Here is a 6,415-nt window from a genome sequence, read left to right on the forward strand (position 1 = left end):
GCTGGGGGAGGGGAACACGCAGCTGGCTTCAATGTGTTGTCCAGATGTGTAATATCCGCAGCCCCCACCCCGGGCTGGGTGCAGGGGAGATTGCTGCTGAGAAGCAGGGGCATGTGGGGGGAGGGACCTGGGAGGGCAGTTCTGCCATAAATCAGAGACAAGTGCAAAAAAGGACATTAGGGCAGGAGGCTGAGGGGAAAGGCTAGTAGAGCCAGCTAGGCACCTGCCATCCTGCTGCTACATCTCCCCTGCTGTTACCAACAGATGGCAGCCACCCACAGCACAGAGCTACCCAAAATAGAAAAAGGAAGCCTCCCTGGCACCAAGCCAAGCAGGGGCATGAGGGGTGGTGGTAACAGGAACTATGTTCCATGGATGGATCAGTAGGGGTAAGGGGGTTCATCCCACCCTGATCATGGTGCCAGAGGCTTGCAACAGTGTGATAAGAATACAGGAAACCCTCAGTATTTACAGGTTCAGCATTCGCGGTTTCAGACATTCACGAATCCTGAACCCGCATTTTAAATACACTTTAAACACTTACCGGAGCTCCTTGGGAGCTCTGCACTTGCTGCTGCCGGGCTCCTGCCGCCACCGTGCCCCACCTCTCCTCCCCTCCTCCCAGCTGCCAGGGACACTGCATTCATGAATGCAGTGCCTTATTCACAGATTTTGCCATTCGCGGGGATCACGGGTACTCAACATTCCTCCTGTGAAGTAGCTATTTTAGCCCCATTCTTCAGGTGTGGAAAGAAAGGCACAGAGAGTGGTGTGACTTGCAGAAGGCCACACAGCAAACTGGTGTCAAAACCAGAAAGAGAAGGGAGGTTTTGCATCTGCTAATTGTGTATCCTCATCCTCACCACCTGATTACACCATGTTTCCTAATCACAGCCTTGCAGAAGGCAGAGCCAGATGGCACCTCATAGACAAAGTTGTTCAGAGAGACACAAGATGACAGTATTAGCTTATGAGAACCATGCCCTACCTTTAAGCACAGCTTATCTTTCCTTCAGCCAGAAACAGTCTCATGCTCCGTCAGAGGCAGGGAAAAACCTGGCTCACACCAGCTTGTCACCGCTGGCCACTACACAGCACCCGAAGAGCCGCTCCCTCAGGCCCTGCCCTGACTCTACTGAATCAGTAAATGCTGTGCTACTGATTCTGTTGGAGGCAGGATTGGGCCCTCCAGGTGAGAGAGAAACCAGGTCTCCATAATTGTTACTTCCTTGACTTCCCTCCCTCCCCAAGCCTGCTCACACAGGGCGGCCCCAGCCTTGCCCTTGAAAGGACCACCCGCTTTGTGCCGGAGGGTGGGGGTGGGAAGGCAAAGTTCCTCCTGGTCTTGTTCAGTGCCAGGCCTGAGGGAGTGCGAATGGTGCCAGCTGTGTCCAGGGTGCTGTGGCGGAGAGGATACCAGGTCTCCAATCTGCTAGCCAGACAGCGCCAGGGAAAGGAGTTGCTGAACTCATTTCATTTAGTGCCCACACCCCACACACACTCCGTTTCTTTTATTAGCCACAGGAACCAAAAAGAAAAAAAATATCCAAATCCACGTGTACGAGATAAAAAGGAAAAAGCGCTGCTAGTTCCTGTTTAAAACTCTCGCAAAAAGATAATGGGAACAAGATTTCCTTCGGCTAAACCCAGCACCCTGCCCCTCCCCTGCAGCCCCCTCTCTCTCTGGTAAATTGAGGCTGGGTGAGAGTTTTTCCAGGCATACTGTGAAATTCATTAACATGTCAGCCCAAGATTTAACTGCTGGGCCTGCTTGTCATTTGTGTGAAATTTCCTCTCCTGGCCCCTGCTCCAGCCCCCCACCACTGGCAGTTCCCAGCCTCCATTCCTCACAGCAGCCAACAGAAGAAAGCTGTGGAGGCTTAACCCCCTGAAGATCAAACGGCAGTCTTCCTCTACAAAGTCTATCCCCCCCTTTCCCGTTTCTGCTTTCGGTCCCAGCCTCCGCACCATCGAGCAGCAAGGGTGGGAAAAGTGGCTTAGTATCAACCTGAGCCTTCTCCCCAAAGAAGAACTCAACCCACAAAGACACTCTCTGGAGTCTGAAATGACTCAGTAGTGTTTTTACATCTTCATTACAAGACTGTCAGCCCCAGTTGATCAAACATCATGAGTCAGGCCCTAAAAGAATCATAAGATTGGCTTCAAGACTTCAAAATAACATCGTTTAGATTCCTTTCATTTGCTTTTTGGGTCTTGAGTATTAGAATTCACATTTTCTCCACAACCATGAGGGACAGAAGCTGTGGCTCTTAGGCATCCCATGACTCCAGAACCTGGAGCTTTAAGAAAAGCATCAAGTATCACAGGAGTCTTATGGTTGGCAATCACAAGAATTGGTGATCCTGCTCTTAGTTTTCATTTCTACAGCAGCTGCAGAATTCTGCATGTTCGTGTTCTGGTTGGGATCAGGAAAAAGGACAAAATAAATTGAAACAAGCTCTTCAAAAGAAAGTTAGCTCTACTCTCACAGGCTTACTTCAACCAGAGAGCTCCACCTGACAGCAATTCTGCACCTGGGTCTCCATCCTGTCCTGTGCTGAATTCCCGTAACTCTCACTGAAAGTCAAAGCAATGAAGTTTATGCCTTGGCCCTGTGATCGAATACCTGGTTGGGGCTCAGGCATCTGGGTGCTATTCATGGCTTTGACAATGAACTCCTGAGTAGCTTGGATGAGTCATGTCACCTCTCTGTGCCTCATTTTGCAGAGTGGTTTGAGATCTATGCATGAAAAGAGCTGTGGTAACAGATGGATATTATCCAGGTCAACACTTTCCACAAGACACTCCTCCTTAGAGCACCTGACAAGGCCAGAATATGACCATTAAAATTAATGAGGCTGCACATAAGGGCTGTTGGAGCAGATCCTAATTTTTTGGACTTGCAGAGACCCGAGTCTTCTCTCACTTACACTGATGTAACGGCCTGATCCAAAGCCTTTCAGGTGCACCCCTACTGACTAATGAATAAGCAAACCCTCCCTTGGCACAATCAATATGTTAACATAACAGGCCTTATCAACCAGTAACAGAGCATCCGGCATCACTCTGGCATGAGGTACCTATGCTAACAAATGGAAATAAGGAAGCAGATGGAAAGCTGTCCCTTACTTGATGGGACAAAAGAACTTCAGGGGGTGCTGCTGATCATGGTGATGATGTTGGCAGCAACAGTCTGACAAAGTCTGATGCAGTGCTTTGAGACATTTAGTCCACTCAAAGCTTCTGTGGTTCTGCATACATATTAGGGAATCACAGCAATCCTACACACCTGGCCACAACAGGCTGAAAGCAGTTGCTCAGGTGTCTGTGGTCTTGAAACTTCATAGCATAGCTAGACAGCACTGGAGAGTCTCCCACTGCACTGATGGTGGCTTGTTATAAATCCCTGCAGTGCAGTTGATTCAATAGCACCTATCTTCCCTCTATCAGCTGATATGCTGTTTCCACACAGCTGCTCATGGGAAAGGAAACCATTGAAAATATTCTTGTTGGAAGTGGATGGGTTTGGAGCCAGGGTGGAAATGAGCTGGGGAAAGGTCACGTAAATAATTGGCTGGTCTTGATGGAATTCCCTCTTTGCCACCAGTTTAATCAGTGAGAGAGTAACTGGCCCTGGCCTCTTTGCACAATATAAAGAGCAGGAGGAGTGGTTAAAAGCAGTTCCTGACACCAAGCAGGTGACTGGATGACTGCACTCATCTGCATTTCACTGGCAACATCCTAGCCCAGAAGGAGTTTCTGGCTGCCTGTCTGACACCCTGGCCCAATCCGGAAAAGACCCCAGTCACAGGCGGCTGGGAACCTGCCATCCATACACAAGGACTCAGTGTTCAGGGAGACAATCCTCAGCTTTACTGAACCCAGCCACCTTGACTAGGCAGCTGCCAGCACTCAGTACCAACAAACCCCCATAGATGTGTCCTGGCTTGCACTAGGCCTCTATGGAACCTTGAGTGGATTCTTTGGAGACGACTAATACCTTGGCTAGGCTACAGTCCTGAAGGCAGAAACAAATCTTTTCTGGATATTATTGCCCCCTGTCTCACCCTTACATCATGAAACAAGTGCTTTCAGGATTCCAGACAGTGACAGAATCTAGCTTCCATATGTGATGACACAAGTTACCCAATCCATGCTAGCATTTTGGAACATATGAGTTAAAACACATTTTTAAATTTTGTCTGCTCTCTTAGTGTAGTGATTGCTTTTACTGAAAGTTCCTTCCATCACCATGAGGCTTGAGATTCCTGGATAGTTTTCATGCCCTGAATCACTGCTGGCAGGTTGGGATACTCCACATCATCTTTCCCATGCCCCCACTCTATAACTTTGTTAAAGAAGATGCCATTTCTCTATGAACTTCCAGGCAGATGCAAATGGAGCCCTGCCTCATCCACTGTAAGTCAAGCACCAGCTGCTAGAGGAGACCTCCAGCAACTCTCTGCTTTTATTCTCTGCCTCTATCCAGATTTGTTGTGAGGTGGAGTTCCCATTGGTTGAGGAAGGACAAGATGTCACTCCTTCAGGCAGCCATCACTGATCCCAGCATTGCCTGGGAATGAAGATGTATTCCTTCATTTTCAGGGGCTCAGTGCAATTATTCCTAGGAATCTTTAATCTGGTCTCAAGTAGGGTTATTCAGGGTGCAGTGCTTCATAGCACCTTGTTTTTGTGTCAGACAGCAGTGATTTAACCTGCCTCCTCTTTCTTGTAAGTAAACAAGTTGTGAGAGAAAAAGGAAACTGCTCTCTTAAGAAGCAGAAGCATTAGGAGCTCAGAACAGTGAGAATCTGAAATCCAGTAGGACAGGGCTGTCATTTGCATTTTAAACTCCCACAACTCCTCAGATGGTGATGGAGTGATAAAGCTGTGTCTCAAAAGGTGCCTATACACATGTTCTGTGGTGGGGAGGGGAGGAGGGCACTTAAATAAGAGCGGCTCTGAGAGCCGCTGTAATTAAAGCGCCCGCAGTGTCACGTGTATTCAGTTTCCCACGCTTCAACATGGCAGCAGGGGTGCTTTAACTAAAGCTCAGTCAATATGACGCAGAGGCTGATGGAGCGCACTACTTAGCATGCTCCAGCAGACTCACAGCAGACTCAGACCTCCGCTCCGACATGTGCCAAGTGGTACGTGTTGGAGCAGACTCAATTAATTGTCATGTGTATAGTGTAAACCTTGCTCTGGACACATGTAAATCTTGCACATGTGTAAACTTTGCTCTGGACTTGTACCCCCAAAATGCTGCCCCTAGTCAACTGGGCTATTAGTGAGTATCTGCTTATTCAGCCTGGGGACCCCAGGTTGCCTAACATGGTGTTAGCCACATCACCTCCTGTGTGTCACTGGCTATGGAACTGGTGTTTTATCCAGTGAGCCACCTTGGCTTGAGCAGCCATATTGTGGAAACTCCCAAAATGCCAGACAAACTTCTTCTCACATCAAAAGAAAATGTATTCAAAGCCATGTAGTCTGGGTGAGATGTGTGATGGACAGAAAGGGACAGTTACTAGCAGTCCACTCACTATTAAATTAAAACCTTGTGTGCCAATAACAGGAGGAAGATAAAGTTATATTCCCACTCTCTTCCCCTATCATTGATCTACCTATTGCAGTCAGCTGCTAGCAGTACACAGACAAAGAGCAGTGACAGAGCAAAACTGCTTGAATCACGAAGGAGACATTTACTATGATTTCAGGATTCAATGAACTTGGCTTTTCAAACTTGCTGGGCACTGTCTTGATATCGTTCTCACTGACATTGCTGGGAAAACTCACATGATCACGAAGGAGGGCAGAGTTAAAGCTGCTGAATATCTCACTGGGTGTCTATTAGCATATTTATACATTTAAATATCTTTTAAAATCTCCTCCATGGAGATGGATGGAAATCCTGCATGAGGAGGCCAAGCTTGAAGGTTTCCTGCCACTCAGATTAGGAGAGTCCCAATTCTAAAGGCATATGGATGGTGGTTAGACTAAGATTCACTAATGCTTCATTCTCTCAGGGCAGACAGCTCCACCTTTAGGAAAGGCAGCAGTTAGCAAATACTCCAACACGCTCCTCTCACTTCCTCAGTACCAGTAATCTAGAACTAATCAGACAATCCCAGTCTCCCCTCTTTAGAGGCTTAGGCTTGTACTGCTCCCAAGAGCCAATGTGGATGCAGCTCTCTGTCTGTCTCATGTTAATCGCTAATTAAAGGCTTGAATGTTCCCTGCTGTTTGGGGTATTAATAAGAATTTAATTGCACAGTTTGGGGCTAATTACATGGTAACTTGCTTCCTTCCTTATACACTATGCCCAATTAAACAATCACATGATCAATTAAACAATCACAAAATCTATTAATTTGCAATAATAGTCTAATTAAACTTACACACTGAAATGGGG

General features: G+C 47.4%; 1 protein-coding gene across 1 annotated transcript in view; it reads right to left on the reverse strand.

The window, feature by feature from the left end:
• The window catches only part of NTN3 (netrin 3), a 92,832-nt gene that overhangs the window by 53,069 nt on the left and 33,348 nt on the right, over positions 1-6,415 (reverse strand).

The sequence above is a fragment of the Alligator sinensis genome, unplaced genomic scaffold (genome assembly GCF_000455745.1).
Source record: "Alligator sinensis unplaced genomic scaffold, ASM45574v1 scaffold404_1, whole genome shotgun sequence".
In the NCBI taxonomy this organism is placed as follows: Eukaryota; Metazoa; Chordata; order Crocodylia; family Alligatoridae; genus Alligator; species Alligator sinensis.